The 15,302-nt window shown below is 41.9% G+C and overlaps 5 non-coding genes and 1 pseudogene across 5 annotated transcripts; 1 reads left to right on the top strand and 5 right to left on the bottom strand.

Moving 5' to 3' along the window:
- Positions 1-2,317: 2,317 nt before the first annotated feature.
- On the bottom strand, positions 2,318-2,399 carry trnas-gcu (transfer RNA serine (anticodon GCU)). Its single transcript has one exon. It is a non-coding gene; the product is annotated as a tRNA-Ser (tRNA).
- Positions 2,400-6,299: 3,900 nt separating this feature from the next.
- On the top strand, positions 6,300-6,372 carry trnak-uuu (transfer RNA lysine (anticodon UUU)). Its single transcript has one exon. It is a non-coding gene; the product is annotated as a tRNA-Lys (tRNA).
- Positions 6,373-13,897: 7,525 nt separating this feature from the next.
- On the bottom strand, positions 13,898-14,016 carry LOC147266898 (5S ribosomal RNA). Its single transcript, XR_015114525.1, has one exon. It is a non-coding gene; the product is annotated as a 5S ribosomal RNA (ribosomal RNA).
- Positions 14,017-14,325: 309 nt separating this feature from the next.
- LOC147266897 (5S ribosomal RNA) lies at positions 14,326-14,444 on the bottom strand (annotated as a pseudogene).
- A 310-nt stretch (positions 14,445-14,754) lies between these two features.
- LOC147266896 (5S ribosomal RNA) lies at positions 14,755-14,873 on the bottom strand. Its single transcript, XR_015112730.1, has one exon. It is a non-coding gene; the product is annotated as a 5S ribosomal RNA (ribosomal RNA).
- A 309-nt stretch (positions 14,874-15,182) lies between these two features.
- On the bottom strand, positions 15,183-15,301 carry LOC147266895 (5S ribosomal RNA). Its single transcript, XR_015114111.1, has one exon. It is a non-coding gene; the product is annotated as a 5S ribosomal RNA (ribosomal RNA).
- Between the last annotated feature and the right edge of the window lies 1 nt (position 15,302).

The following is a 15,302-nucleotide window of genomic DNA, read 5'->3' as shown; positions in this document are numbered from 1 at the left end:
CGATTTCAATTAAAAAAATGATAAAATGAACCTCAAGAAAATCATAGAAATAAACAAAAGGTTGTTGTGTTTGCTGACCATTACTGAGGGGTGTTAGAACACATCTCTGACATGGATTGGTTTGATTTATTCTTCATTTTAATATTATTAACTATTGAAACATCCATGGTGTTATGGGTCAGTTTCGACCCTCATATATTTACTTCAAGAAAAAGGAAAAAAAGTCTCTTATTTTCAGCAATAGAACTTTAATACAAACACAAAATGAAAAGCAGAAATGGAGTGACTGCAGGAACAGGAGCTCCATGGAGCTCAAAGGAGTGATCACTCTCAACTTTGAGCAGTCCTGTTCAGAGTTTTCCAACAGGGCTTTGAGAGACCAAGAGTTCCCCAGAGCTGCAAGGAGGAACAAGAAGGAGACTTGGAAAAAGAAGGGAGGGAAACCTGCTGATGTGTTATGAACTTAAGTCACATAAAGTTCTCCATTTATTGAGTTTATATTTTAAAACTTAATTGTGCAGTTCAGTGTTGAACAATAAAGAATGTGTTTATTGGTGATAAAGCATTTCAAGCTTTAAGTAGGAGGAATTGCTTTCTTGATCACCCCTTGACTAAAAACACCTACAAAATAAAACACACCACTGCTGTGGGCACCCACCTAATGGGAGTCAGGCCCCTGGTGGTCCTGGCCCCCAGGAGCCGTGGTGGGCGTCCCTGATTTTCATTTCTGAAAGGTGGCAACCTGACAGCAAACAAACCCATCCTCTGAACTTGGAGTCTCAGTTGAGGCTGCATCTGAAACCAAAGACTTTGTATGAATAACTGTCAACCCACATTCTTTGTCTGGACTAAAAGTTAATTAGTTAACAGTTGGCTAAGCTACCTGTGGTCAACTACTGATTTAAAAAAGGTCCAGAGGCCAACAACAAAATTTTCAACTCATCCAGTCATGTGACTGAAGTCATCCATTCATGTCAGTGATGTCACTTGGCAGGACTGTCATTGCCGTCACATTCTAGAAAAGAACCCAGACTCCACATGTGGCTCCCATGATAACTGATGGACCTCTGGTTGGAGGCTGGACGATGATGTTTGGACTTGAAGGAAAACTCCTTGTCCAAATTCCATTGTGTTCAAATTTAAAGTCCCACAATAAGAAGTAGCTGAATCTGACAGGTGAAGGTTTGGAACTACAAGATGGTTGATGTTTTCTTGACTTGATGCCCTGACTGTCAGGGTAGATGACAGCTTCTTTCTGCTGCTGCATCTGAGTGGCTATGATTGGAGGTTTTACCTCCCAAGTTTGTCTGGTTCCAGGGGAAATTTTAAAATTCCAGTCCCAACCTTGGCTGTTCTGAAACTCTTCTCCTGAATCACTCCTGAGCTGCAGCAAGAAAAAATACCAGTGCCCAACCAGATCAACTTCATGGCTGCTAACAGCCTCAGACACTTGATTTCCATCAAGCTGGAGCCAAGAAGGCCCTCACCTTTGGTTCTCCTCCAGGAGGGTCCAGGTTCTGACATTGTGGCTCCTTGTGCCACTGCCAGAGAGTCTCAGCTGCACACTGCAACATTTCAACAGGAGATTTACATTCCTTCAAATGTCCCGACATCTTATTCCAATGGTTCTGTTCTATCTTTATATTTTAAAATCAATCACACAATGAAAGCTGCCACAGCTGGTTTAAGAGAGAGAACACGCTAAGAGATTTGAAACCAGTAAAATATGCTTTTCTGTGTGCAAACTAGTGAGGGGCATGGAAGGATATTTTACCACCAATACAGAACCCAAACTTTAGTCATGTGATGAGATGGCGACTGTGAAGAGTGATGATGAAGTTAATGGACAAAATGTGAATTGAAAGAAAATACATTAAAAAATACTAAATAAATAAAAGAAGGAGCACAAATGACATTTTTCTGCACAAATTTACTGGTATTAGACTGCATTTTTGGTTCATGAGTAGATGAAAGAGTATCACATATATATTATATACATGTGATACATGCACGTGGCTTTGGACAAAAGCTGAAAGAAATTGTAGAATTATTTAAATGTACCAAGTGGACTGTTTCAGGTTTCTTGAAGATGCTTCAGCTCTCATCCAAGAGGCGTCTTCAGTTTTCTTCACTGATGGGAGGATTTATAGCTCTGTGGGGGCGGGACCTTCCACAGAGGTGATTGACACATGTGAGCTCTGGGTGTCTGAGTTGTTTTGGTCAGGATGTGAAAGGGAAGTTGACTCAACTGGTATCTGTGTCAGTTAAAAGCCTCACAGTAATTCCATAATGTAGGAGTAGAAACCAGAGTCGCTCACGACGAGGATGGGATTCAAACCCACGCGTGCAGAGCACAATGGATTAGCAGTCCATCGCCTTAACCACTCGGCCACCTCGTCTGCTGACAGCAACCCTGAGCTTTTAAACACCTGAACTCGTTGGAGCCTATTTGTCAGAAATGGACCCAGCAGGAGCCACTGAACACAACTCTGACATAATCAGGCTTCTTCCCAGCAGCATCGTGCTACAGAAGGCAGAATACAGACCATCGATACATCATCAGAGTGAACACCAGCTGATGTTTACAAGTTTAATTCACCTCTTACTACAAAATGACATCCAAGCTCAGATTCTCTTGTCCTGATTGAACAAGTAAATGTTTAAGAAGATGAGAGTACCAGACTTTTTCATCCAAGGAAACAAGCATCCTATCACTGTCCTATGCAGAGTTTCTATGAAAAAAAGTGAGACAACCTCAAGATTTTCTTTTTCCTCTTGTTGGATTTTGCCACAGAGAATCAGAGACAATCAAAAGCTTGTTGGACTTTAACGTTGGAGGACTGAACAAGTCATGACATCATCAGTTTTACCTTCACAGGTGCTTCATTTACTTTACTTTCAATTTTACAGAGGTAGAACCTGAAATCAAAGCTGTCCATCAAAAGAAGTGAAAGCTTCCCAGGCTGTGATGTTCTTGTCTACAAACTCTGTCTTGTATGGAGCTTCAATCTTTAATAAAAAGAATAAAAAGAAGATAACACTTGTTGTGATTTGGCGCTTTAAAAATAAAACTTACGACTTACATGGAAACTGTCTGGGGGGGGTGGAGCCTCCATCAGGTATGTGTTTGATGTCTGAATTCTTTCTCTGATGTCTGAATTCTGTCTTTGATCTCTGGGTTCTGAGCATTGATCTCCTGCTTCAGTCTTTGATCTCTGACTGATCCTAAACTAATCAAAGGATCACATCAGCATATTGGTCCAGTCTACAGATGGTGATTTTACCTATTTGAAGCCTTATTTTGTGTTTGATGGACATTTTTAAAATCATTAATGACTTTTTGACTGAACATCCTGGACACTGTGGTGCCTGATGAGGAGACAACTTGGGTACAAAGTTGAAGAGGAGGGTTTTTGGAGAGGGGATATTTTTGCAGTGTTCCAAGTCAATAATAACTGTGGCAAAATGTCATCATTTTTCAAAATGTCCTCACGAAGATGGTTTGAAATTCTGTCTCTCCCTCATCCTCAGCTGCTGCAGCACTTTAAAGAAAACCTTTGACTCGTGGATCTAACAAAGATCAGATGTTGTCTCCTCCAGAACATCAACACTTTAACGTTGTTGGCAGGACTCCAACCTGAGCAGGGAGACCCCAATGGATTTCTAGTCCATCGCCTTCACCACTCGGCCACAACAACCACATTCTCACACACACATTTGTAAAAGATTCACATTGACACAATTCTTTAAAATTGTGTCACAAGCCCATTTGTTTGAGGTCCTATTTTCTCTTTTTCAGCATTCCTTTGTTTCCAGGTCTCTAATAAGTGCAGAATTACAAAGACAAGCAAGCTGGATCCATCCTGGGCAGGTGATAGGAGCCATTGACCACTGGCCAGAGACCCTGGCACAGACTTTGGGGGGTGGTGAGAGAGAGCATTTCTACAATTATATTATACATTTATAGAATTCTACAATCCTACAATTTCATTGAGCAGACGCCTTTGTCCAAAGCCACTTGCATATTTTTTCGGTGAGTTTGGCTCCTGAGCTCAAGACAGTTGTGACTCATAAAGGACAGCTTCAAATGCAGCTGTGAAGCCTCATTGTCAGCTGGGAGGAATGACAGGTGTCTCCCTCTAGTGGCTACTCACAGCAACACGAGCCTCATTTCATTCACATGCATCCACCACCTCACTACCAAAGGCCAGTTGGGCCTCGACAGACAGGTGAGTTTCAAGTGTTGGACAAAGGTCTTTAAGATGTTCTTATTAATTCTATAACATCTGAGATTAAACTCTATGGAATTACAACCAACAAGCAGCCAAACACCTGATCAGATGCTCCTTCATGAGGCTGAGAAGAATCAATCTAAACTGGGATGAAGAAAATTAATTGAGAAGAGAAACCTACTGATTGGATGACATGGACCCACCTGATCCATGTCAGCCTTGTTGGAGCAGAAAGAGGTGGATCAGAGGAATCAGTGGATCAAGACTCAGGTGTCAGATGAAGAATCTCTTTATTCACAATTGAGTCAGAGAAATCTTCCAACGTGAACGTGACAGACCATTTTATATCAAAGACAGGCTGTGTGTGTGTGTGTGTGTGTGTGTGTGTGTGTGTGTGTGTGTGTGTGCGTGTGTGTGTGTCCCTACTGACTGGAAACTGAATAATAACCAGACTAACTTTTGTTATTGACCAAGTCTGGTTGACTCACTAAATTCATAACTGAAGTGATTATTTAATTAATAAACAAGACATTTGTCCAAAAGTCATGATCAAATTCATGTAAAATCTGAGCAACGAGGGTTTGAAAATGTTCAAATGAGCCAAAACAATGTCCTGGGATCCAACATGGGACCTTTAGATCCACACCAATCTTCCCTGACCTCATAGAAACTGGAACATTTCAACAAATAAATTCAAATTCAACTCAGCAGCAACTCTAGAACAGTCAGAGCACTTGCTAATTCCCCTGTTAGTTCCAGATCAGACAATGCAGGCTCACCTTCACGCTTGGTTGTACGACCGTCACCAGTTGAAGCTTCTCTGGTTCAACAAACTCTGGGGACTCAAGACACAAGTCAGCACCGGTGCAGGTCCAGATCCAGATGTTAGCTGATGGGGACAATGGCTTAAGGGAGCTCCAGGTAACTGGTTTGAACTGGTCCCTCATCTCTGTGAGTAGAAACCATCTGAGGTGGAGGGTGAAGATCTGCTTTGACCTCCTGATCTCCCAGTAAAGCCAGTATAGATGTTGAGCTTGGAGGAGTTGATGGCCTCCTTCATCTTCTTGTTGGAGTTGTTTGCTAAACTCAGCACCACCACAGATCAGAGGAAAGTCCACTTGTCAGCTGGACACTGGAGTTTCTAGTGACCTGCAGGATCTTAGTTGTGGTGGCAGCAGGCCTGTTCCAAGAGCTTTGCTCACATTCATGATCAGGCTTCATAATGGTTCTGGACCACTGAGTGATAGGAGCTGATCCTGGAGCAGCAGAAGACAAATATAGAGAAGAAAAGACAAAAGACAGAGAGAAATGAGGGAGAGAATGACAAAAAGATGGGAACAAGATGAGGGTGAAAGACAAGCAGAGAGAAAGACAGGGGGACAGGGGGATGGAAGACAGACACACAACCAACAACAGCAACAGCAGCAATAATAGTTTTGATATCGTCCTGTTATTGAGGTTTTCATGTGAAAGTGGCATATTTAAGATAAAAGACACTGTTAGAACAGAAAGATCCATAAAACCCACCAACAAGAGGTGTGTCTGGTACAGATGTGGAATTATTGGCTCACACAATGTTGAGGCAACTGGGAAGAAGACAAACAAAAGAGGCTTGTTTGATTCAGACATTCATCAAAAATGGTCCTGTAGAACTGTTCAATGTGTCATGACTTCAGAAGCTCAAATCCTCTCTAAGTTCTAGTGAGAGTGGAAGAGATTATAAAATGAGAGAAGCAGGGCCCTCACTCAGAGCTGAAACAGCTCAGGTGGGAGAGCGTTAGACTGAAGATCTAAAGGTCCCTGGTCCGATCCCAGGTTTCAGCAGAGGAACAGCATTGACTTTACTTTCCAGTGGAGGAACTGCAGACATGAAGGAAACGAACATCTTGTCCTGTGCATTCTTATGACATTCAAGACATTTTTGGAGCCTCTTGTTGGATTTTGCCACAGAGAATCAGAGCAAATCAAAAGCATGCTGGACTTTAACATGGAGGATTGAACAAGTCAAGAAAGCATCAGTTTTACCTTCACAGGTGTTTCTTTTCCTGTCTAAATGCTGAAGGAAGAGCCTGAGTAGCTCAGACGGTAGAGCATCAGACTTTTAATCTGAGGGTCCAGGGTTCAAGTCCCTGTTCAGGCGCTGTGGATGTTCCAGTGTTTAACAACATGGTACTGGATGAAGTTCATTGTTGAACAAACTGTCATCATCAGAAGTAGAAGTGTTCTTGTCTTGCCACTGCGAGACTGTAGCTGCAGGTCAAATGTGAGATAAAAGTGACTAATAATGATTTCATGTGGCATGCAATTAACGAAAGACCACAAATGACACTGGTCAAGTTAATTTTATTTATATTGCACCAAATCACAACAAAACTTATCTCATGACACTTTACAGGTAGAGCAGGTCCAGTACCAAACTCCTTTAATGAATCTACACCCAACAATTCTCCATCAGCAAGCACATCCTGCAACAGCGGCGACAAAAACCTTCCTTTTAACAGGCAGGAACATCGAGCAGATCCAGGCTCAATGGGGACGGCCTTCTGCTTTGACCGATTGGGGGGAAAGAGAACAGGAACAAAACAGATAATGGAGGAAGACTGATATGTAGAAGGAAAGAGAGGGACAGAGATAAAGAGAGAGAGAGACTGATGGACAGACGGTGATGTGAGTAGGTGGAGCTACGGGTGGCAGCTTGAGCCTCTTCAGCTCTGCAGCCTCCTCCAGCAGCACCCAGATCTGGAATGAGAGGAGCCTAAAAGGCTCCAGAAAAAGAGACAAGTTCGTAATACCTATGAGTATAATTAATGTATGACACATATAGGAGGTGAGAGAGGAGTAGAGAGAAGCACAGTACACTGCATCTGCCATCTGTCTACTTCAAATTACACGCTGCATGACATTCAATTTGAAAGCTGCAGAAAGACGCTTCAAGAAAAGGTGTGTGAGGGAAGCTCGCTCATGCTGGTCCCCAAAGACTCAAAGCTGCCCTTTCCTCACAAAGAAAAAAAAAAGCTTACAGCACCTGGTATTCCCAGGCGGTCTCCCATCAAAGTACTAACCAGGCCCGACCCTGCTTAGCTTCCGAGATCAGACGAGATCGGGCGTGTTTTTTTTGTTTTTTTGTGTCTTTTATTATCAAAAATACAGCATACATTTTTACCAACTGTACATTCTTATTTACATGACAAAATTTAACAATTATATAAAAAATAAATTCCTTCAGGAAAGAAATCTTACCAAAAAAAAACCCCACCCTTGATACACCTCAAACTTGATGAAAACACCATCAGAGGTTTTTTGTTTTTTTTTTGTTTTTTTTTAAATTAAGTTAAATTTAGACAAATAAACCAACACTATGGGCCTACAGCCACTGGAGCAATGCAGGTCATTCCAAAAAAATAAATAAAAATTAAAGAGAGAAAAAAAACCTCATGGGACTAAAAAGAACAAATTCCTGTCGTGAAGTGTCACACACAATTTTTTTTTTTTTTATGAAATTTTATCAAAATGAAATGTTAAACACACCCAAACATAAACCACCCAATTTGCTCACCCCTTTATTAAATTTGAAAAATACTTTGCTTTATAAAAAAAGAGACTACTTAGCTGGGAATTTGAAGAGAAAACATACCATTGTCAATCTTGTTAATTTCAATTTTGCCATTTGCTATGTTGAAAAATGTGTTTTTCCTGCAGAAAGTGTTTTCAAAAATATCCTTGTCCATGTCATGTAAGATTTGTAGGTGCGTCAAGAGTGTTGTGTGAAAAAACCCAAATATGTTTATTTTCTTCTTTTCATAGAGAGCGTAGTTTCTAGTTGTCCATATTGATTTTTTTGCAAAAGTGAGTATGGTATTTATGAGAGTCCTGTTCTGATCCTTTTGTTTCAGTGTAGTACCAAAGAGAAGAGTCCATGTCCATAGTGTTTCATCTGTCAAACTGAAATTGCAGTGCTCTTGCAGTAGCATCCTTATGAAATTCCTGAATTTATCCGATTCCTTGCAGTTGATGAATAGATGCTCCTGGTCTTCCGGTTCTTTATTGCAGATTTGGCATGTCCTACTGTAGTTTTCCTTATTAATCTGGTGTAATTTGATTCCTGTGAAAATTCTCCTGTGTCTGATATTGAATTCTAGCTTGAAAGTATTGCTGTCCATGTAAGGTATGTTAAGGTTTTGCCAGATTTTTCCTATCGGTATTCCCTTGAATAATTGTGCCCAGTGTTTTTCTGCTTTTGGAGTGCGTTTCATTGAGTTAATCCCTATGGTGTACCAGTCCTTTGTTTTCACCTGTGACAGCTCTTTCCCTGTGTACTGTGTGACAAGCTCAAGCGGTGGGAGTTCGGGGTCTGCTCTCGATTTGTCCGTGATGATTAAGTTTCTCCACAGTGAGGTTATGTTTCTGTTGATTTTGTTACCTAGTCCATTTAGGTAATCCTTTCTGCACGGTGTCCCTGTTTTTTTGAGTTGCGTTGTGACTTTCCTGAGACTGAACAGACCCCTTTCCCCCACCACTTGACCGACCCTTGTTATATTATGTTGCTGAAGTGCCCTGCATTTAAGTGTCCTACCATTGTGTGTGAAAAAGGTGCTTTCGAGAAAAGGTAACTGCAGCACATGACTTTTCTGACTGCACTTAGGCCTGAGGTGGGGCAGGAATTTGCCCCATGCCTCTAGCACCTCCTGGTAGAACATCGGTAGCGAGCCATGGCTTTTCCCAGGAAGGAGGTGATAAAGAGGGAGTTTCTCCCCCTCCCCGTACTCAGCCAGGTAGCCCGCCATTGTGTCCTCCCAGGGGTACTGCCTGTTCGAATCGAGAAAATTTCTAACTAATTTGGCCCTGAGTGCATCTTTTTTTGCACTGATGTCAATTAGTCCTAATCCCCCCTCCCTTTTATTAGCAATTATCACCCGATGAGCGATCGAATTTCCCTTTCCCCTCCAAAGGAAGGAGGAGATCGCTTCATTGAGCGAATTTAGTGCCCACTGCGGTAGCTCACAGGCCCCCAAAACATGATTAATTTTTGACAGTATTAAGGCATTGATGACAATTACCTTTCCTCTCAGGCTTAAACCCCTACTTCTCCATAAATTAAGTGTATTTTCTACCTTTTTTACAAGTTCTCTCCACCCTAAGTCCCTGGCTTCCCCTTCATTTTTACCAATGTATACACCCAGTATTTTCCTGTATTCTTTAGTGCTAAAACCCCAATTATTTTTTAAACTATTTTTACCGAATTCCATCATTTCTGACTTATTTCTGTTAACCTTAGCTCCTGATGCTTTTTCATATCTTTCTAGATGTTTTATAATATAATTTAAATTTTCTTCATTTTTAAACATTATATTGATATCATCCGCAAATTGTGCTATTTTAACGACTTTGTCTCTATATGTTTTTATACCTATAATATTTGTATCATTCATTATACTTAAAGCTAGTGGCTCAGCAACAATACTGTATAAAAGAGCTGAAAGCGGGCATCCTTGCCTTACCGATCTTTTTAATTTGATCTTTTCTGTTAGTTGTCCATTTATCTTTATTTGACTGTATGCGTTATCGTATAATAATTTAATCCATCTAATAAAGCCTTCACCGTATCCAAATCTTTTTAAAGTTTTATATAAGAAAAGATGTTCTACTCTGTCGAATGCTTTCTCCAAATCAATTCCGAGCAGATACCCCCCCTGTGCTGCCATTGTCCTGACGGTATCCTTTATTGTAAGGATCGTATCTATGATGTCTCTATCTGGTATGCCGTATGCCTGTGTATTACCAATAATGGTTCCTATTGTAAGTTTAAGCCTGTTTGCCAGTGTTTTGGTCAGTATCTTGTAATCTGTATTGAGTAAACTTATTGGTCTATAGTTTGTTATATCCTGTTTTGAACCTTTATTTTTGTAGATAAGTGAAATTATTCCTGCAGTGAATGTATTGGATGTTCTCTGTTCCCGTTCCATTGAGTGGTACAATGACAGCAACAGGGGAGCTATCTGCTCTTTGAAACAAATATAAAATTCTGCTGTTAAACCATCTACCCCTGGACTTTTGTTTTTATTTAAGCTATCTATTGCCGTCTTTATCTCATTAATAGTAATTTGTGCATCAGACCATTCCTTATCCTCCACTGAAATACTAGTTTGGATATTTGATAACAACTTGTCTACCTCTTCGCTATTGCTATATCCATTATCAAATAATTCCTTATAAAACTCTGTAGTTACTCTTAGTATATTTTCTTGATCGTCATATTCTTTTCCAGTTATATCGTTGATTTTTTCTATTATAGTTTTGTTTTGTTTTTGCTTTTCGAGCCCCAAAAAATATGCGGTGCATTTTTCTCCTTCTACTAAATTTTTAACTCTGCTTCTTATCATTGCACCTCTGCATTTTATTTTTTCTATGTTTCCTAGTTTTGCTTTATATAATTCATAGTTTTCTGTGTTTCTGTTAGGTTCTTTATCAAATAATGCTATTTCATGATTGATTAATTTTCTTAGTCGATTTTCTTCCAGCTCCTCTCTCCACTTTTTCTCTTTACTATAATTTATACTACTTCTTTTAATTCTTTGCTTTAGAATTTCCCACTTTTCTATAAAATTATTTTCTATTTTCATTTCAATTTTTGCATAATCAAGCAGTTTTGTGATTTTTTTAACGTAAGTTGAATCTGCCAGGAGGCTGGAGTTGAGGCACCAGGTACCTCCCCCCCTGAAACCTCCTGCAGCACCCAAGTAACACTCAATTGTTGCGTGATCACTCCATGCGTTATAATTATATTGTATTTTATTGATCTGTTTTGTTGCTTCAGGGGCCGCTAGACATAAATCTATTCTGGCTTGTTTCATTTTTCCCTGCACAACCTGTCTTCTGGAGTACTCTTTCTTGAATGGGTTGTGAATTCTCCATACATCTGTCAAATTGTGAATATTCATTAAATTATATAGCTCAGTTCTGCTTGTGTCATTCTTGTATACATTGTTAATTGATATATCATCCTTAGTTAATGCGATATTGAAATCTCCTATTATTATGGTTCTATGATCTATCCATCTGCTTATACTATTTAGAAACATTTTCCTTTCCTTTTCACAGTTACTGGCATATATGTTAACAATTCTGTATGTTCTATTGTTTATGCAAACATCTATAATAAGTATTCTACCTTTTTTGTCATGATATATTAACTTGCTATTGGTACTTATAGTCTTTTTTACTAAAAGAGCTACGCCACAAGATTTACTTGTGCCGTTGCTAAAAAAGACATCTCCTTCCCACATTTTGCTTGCTGCCGCCACGCTATCCCCTTCCCACCTTGTCTCCTGTAAGCAGAGAATGTCACACTTGCTTTTAAGTAAAATGGCGGTCATCCTGCCATAAGTGCGAAGTCCATTGACATTAAGGGAGTGCAGCAGAAACATGGTCAGACCAAAAAAACCTTTAAACAGCCAATTTTCCCTCAAGATTTTTTACCTCTCCCTTCTTCTTTCTTCTGTTTTTTCTTCATCGCAGCATCTTTTATTGAGGTGTGCTTTTTCCGAATATTTTTTATTGTGGCAAAGTCCATTTCCGAGTCACTGTTTGATCTACTCTGAGGAGGGAAGGTGGAGGGCACATTTAAGGTAGGTACCCTGGTGGATGTGGCTGCCGCCGGCTGCAATTCTCTTGGGGTATCCCCCACCTCCATTGATTCCAGGAGTTGAGAAGGCTCCGGCTCCTTTTCGGACCCGTTTCCTCCTCCATCCTTTCCTCTCTGCTGTGGGCCTGAGTCAGTGCTCATGTCATTCAGACTTGAACCAAGCCTTGTGCCTGGGCTCTGCACCACTTTAGGAGGGCTCTGGGTTCTCTGAGGGGCGTAACCCTCACCGGCAGCCTGCTTGGCGGCGCCACTACCCACCTCGTCATCTTCCTCCTCATCCTCCGTTCCTCCCTCACTTAAACCTTCCATCTCACTGTACAGCTCCTCAGATCCAGATTCCAGCACAATATCCTCATCACTATAATTACAATTACATTCATCAATTTTGTTCCAACACACCTCACATTTCTGTATCTTATTAGGTTTCCTGTTGCACTCCCTTGCATAATGCCCCTGGACACCACACTTATGGCAGGAGAACTCAGGACAGTCCCTTAGGATGTGCCCCGGCTGGAGGCACATCCTACACACCCTAGCCTGCCTATCATGTATGACCCTGAAATATTCCGGTCCCATTGCTGTGTCAAACCGTGCTGAATAAGGCAGAGATTGGACTTTATCTGTAAACTTTACTTTGAGAAACCGCGTCCCATCAGCAATTTGCGTACCCGGCCACATCCTCCTCCTTATAGTTGATGCAGCTGAGACTCCCCACCCTTCTAGCTTTTGTAAAATTTCCTCATCTCTGATGTAAGCTGGTAAGCTTAAAAAAGAAACCATGAGTTCATCATTACACAGATCTTTGACATGCACTGTGTTGTCCCCAATTTTGAAACCATCTAGGATTCTCTCTTTCCCTTTGATGTGTGACATGGTAATTTCATATTTCTGCGGCCCTGTCGCCCTACAGGCTATTAAACCTCCACACAGTGCTCTTATGCATCTCATTAATTCGAGAACTGGGACTTCATCCTGCCCAGTTACCTCGACACCGACCGTCAGTTCTCTGTCATACTTGTGGTCGCCACCCGCAGATTTCGCCGCTCCATGTCGCTGCTGCAGCTGCCTTTCCCCACCAGACGCCGCATGTCTTTCCGCCGCCAATTCTCTCTCACTCTCCGTCGCCTCTCCAGTAGCTCCTCGCTGCCCAGGTCTTCTCGGAACCACGTCTTCAGCTCTGTTCTTCAGGCCACCAGCTCTCGTTGCCTGTGGACCGGCTCCAGCGCTCATCTCCTCTGAATCAGCCGCTGCTCGCCGTCTTTCCCCCGCTGTCGCTGCGGAAGCCGCTCTCGCATTTCCCTCCGGCAGTTTTCCTTCCGACTTCTTCATGTTTCGTTTCTGATTGTTTCTTTTAACAAGCAACCATTTTTCATTTTCTTCACCTGTTTGTGCGTTTATGTCAAGTCCGTTTTCCATGCTCGTAATCTGAAATCCGTTTGCAGAGTTCAAATCCATTTGGTCCGTCCGAAAGTTTTCCATTAGGAAAAAAAAAAACTCAAATTGACCTCCCCCGATCAGTATAAAAACTGTCGGGGGGAAAAAATGTTCACTCTAAAAACGAACCAAAAATGCACGGAAAATAAGGAAGAACAATGAAAAAGGCTGAAAAAAACGAAAGAAATGGGAAAAGCGGAGTCCGCGACCTCCGTGTGTCGTGCTGTCAGCGTACCGTCTGATTGGCGCATGCGTGTTCAGAGTGGTATGGCCGTAAGCCCTTGACTCTCACACACATGGGCTCTATATCCATTTCACTCACTTTACAACCTCAAAAAAAATGTGATGTGCAACAGCCTCACGGCCTTTTTACACACCAAATAGTTGTCCTGTCAATACAAAGAAAAGAATGATGATGTCATCTAGAGAAAAGTACTGCATCTGCAATCTGTCTACTTCAAATTACACACTGCATGACATTCCATTCCAAAGCTGTGGAGGGCGCTTCAAGAAAAGGTGTGTGAGGGAAGTTCGCTCATGCTGGTCCCCAAACACTCAAAGCTGCCCTTTCCTCACAATGAAACAAAAAAGCTTACAGCACCTGGTATTCCCAGGCGGTCTCCCATCCAAGTACTAACCAGGCCCGACCCTGCTTAGCTTCCGAGATCAGACGAGATCGGGCGTGTTCAGAGTGGTATGGCCGTAAGCCCTTGACTCTTACACACATGGGCTCTATAACAATTTCACTCACTTTACAACCTCAGAAAAAAAGTGAAGCGCAAAAGCCTCAGGGTTTTTTCACACGCCAAATAGGTGTCCTGTCAATAAAAGAAAAGAATGTTGATGTCATCTAGAGAAAAGTACTGCATCTGCCATCTGTCTTCTTCAAATTAACCACTGCATGAAATTCCATTCCAAAGCTGCAGAGGGCGCTTCAAGAAAAGGTGTGTGAGGGAAGCTCGCTCATGCTGGTCCCCAAAGACTCAAAGCTGCCCTTTCCTCACAAAGAAACAAAAAAGCTTACAGCACCTGGTATTCCCAGGCAGTCTTCCATCCAAGTACTAACCAGGCCCGACCCTGCTAAGCTTCCGAGATCAGACAAGATCGGGCGTGTTCAGAGTGGTATGGCCGTAAGCCCTTGACTCTCACACACATGGGCTCTGTATCCATTTCACTCACTTTACAACCTCAAAAAAAATGTGATGTGCAACAGCCTCACGGTCTTTTTACACACCAAATAGTTGTCCTGTCAATACAAAGAAAAAAATGTTGATGTCATCTAGAGAAAAGTACTGCATCTGCAATCTGTCTACTTCAAATTACACACTGCATGACATTCCATTCGAAAGCTGTGGAGGGCACTTCAAGAAAAGGTGTGTGAGGGAAGCTCGCTCATGCTGGTCCCCAAAGACTCAAAGCTGCCCTTTCCTCACAAAGAAATAAAAAAGCTTACAGCACCTGGTATTCCCAGGCGGTCTTCCATCCAAGTACTAACCAGGCCCGACCCTGCTTAGCTTCCGAGATCAGACGAGATCGGGCGTGTTCAGAGTGGTATGGCCGTAAGCCCTTGACTCTTATACACATGGGCTCTATATCCATTTCACACAATTTACAACCTCAGAAAAAAAGTGATGCGCAACAGCCTCAGGGTCTTTTCACACGCCAAATCGGTGTCCTGTCAATAAAAGAAAAGAATGTTGATGTCATCGAGAGAAAAGTACTGCATCTGCCATCTGTCTTCTTCAAATTAACCACTGCATGAAATTCCATTCCAAAGCTGCAGAGGGCGCTTCAAGAAAAGGTGTGTGAGGGAAGCTCGCTCATGCTGGTCCCCAAAGACTCAAAGCGGCCCTTTCCTCACAATGAAACAAAAAAGCTTACAGCACCTGGTATTCCCAGGCGGTCTTCCATCCAAGTACTAACCAGGCCCGACCCTGCTAAGCTTCCGAGATCAGACGAGATCGGGCGTGTTCAGAGTGGTATGGCCGTAAGCC

Source organism: Aulostomus chinensis, chromosome 4 (genome assembly GCF_037954235.1).
Source record: "Aulostomus chinensis isolate RoL2024-O1b breed Wild chromosome 4, RoL_Achi_v1.0, whole genome shotgun sequence".
NCBI lineage: Eukaryota > Metazoa > Chordata > Actinopteri > Syngnathiformes > Aulostomidae > Aulostomus > Aulostomus chinensis.
The sequence above is the reverse complement of the archived record's forward strand: the minus strand, read 5'-3'. Positions and strand labels throughout refer to the sequence as shown.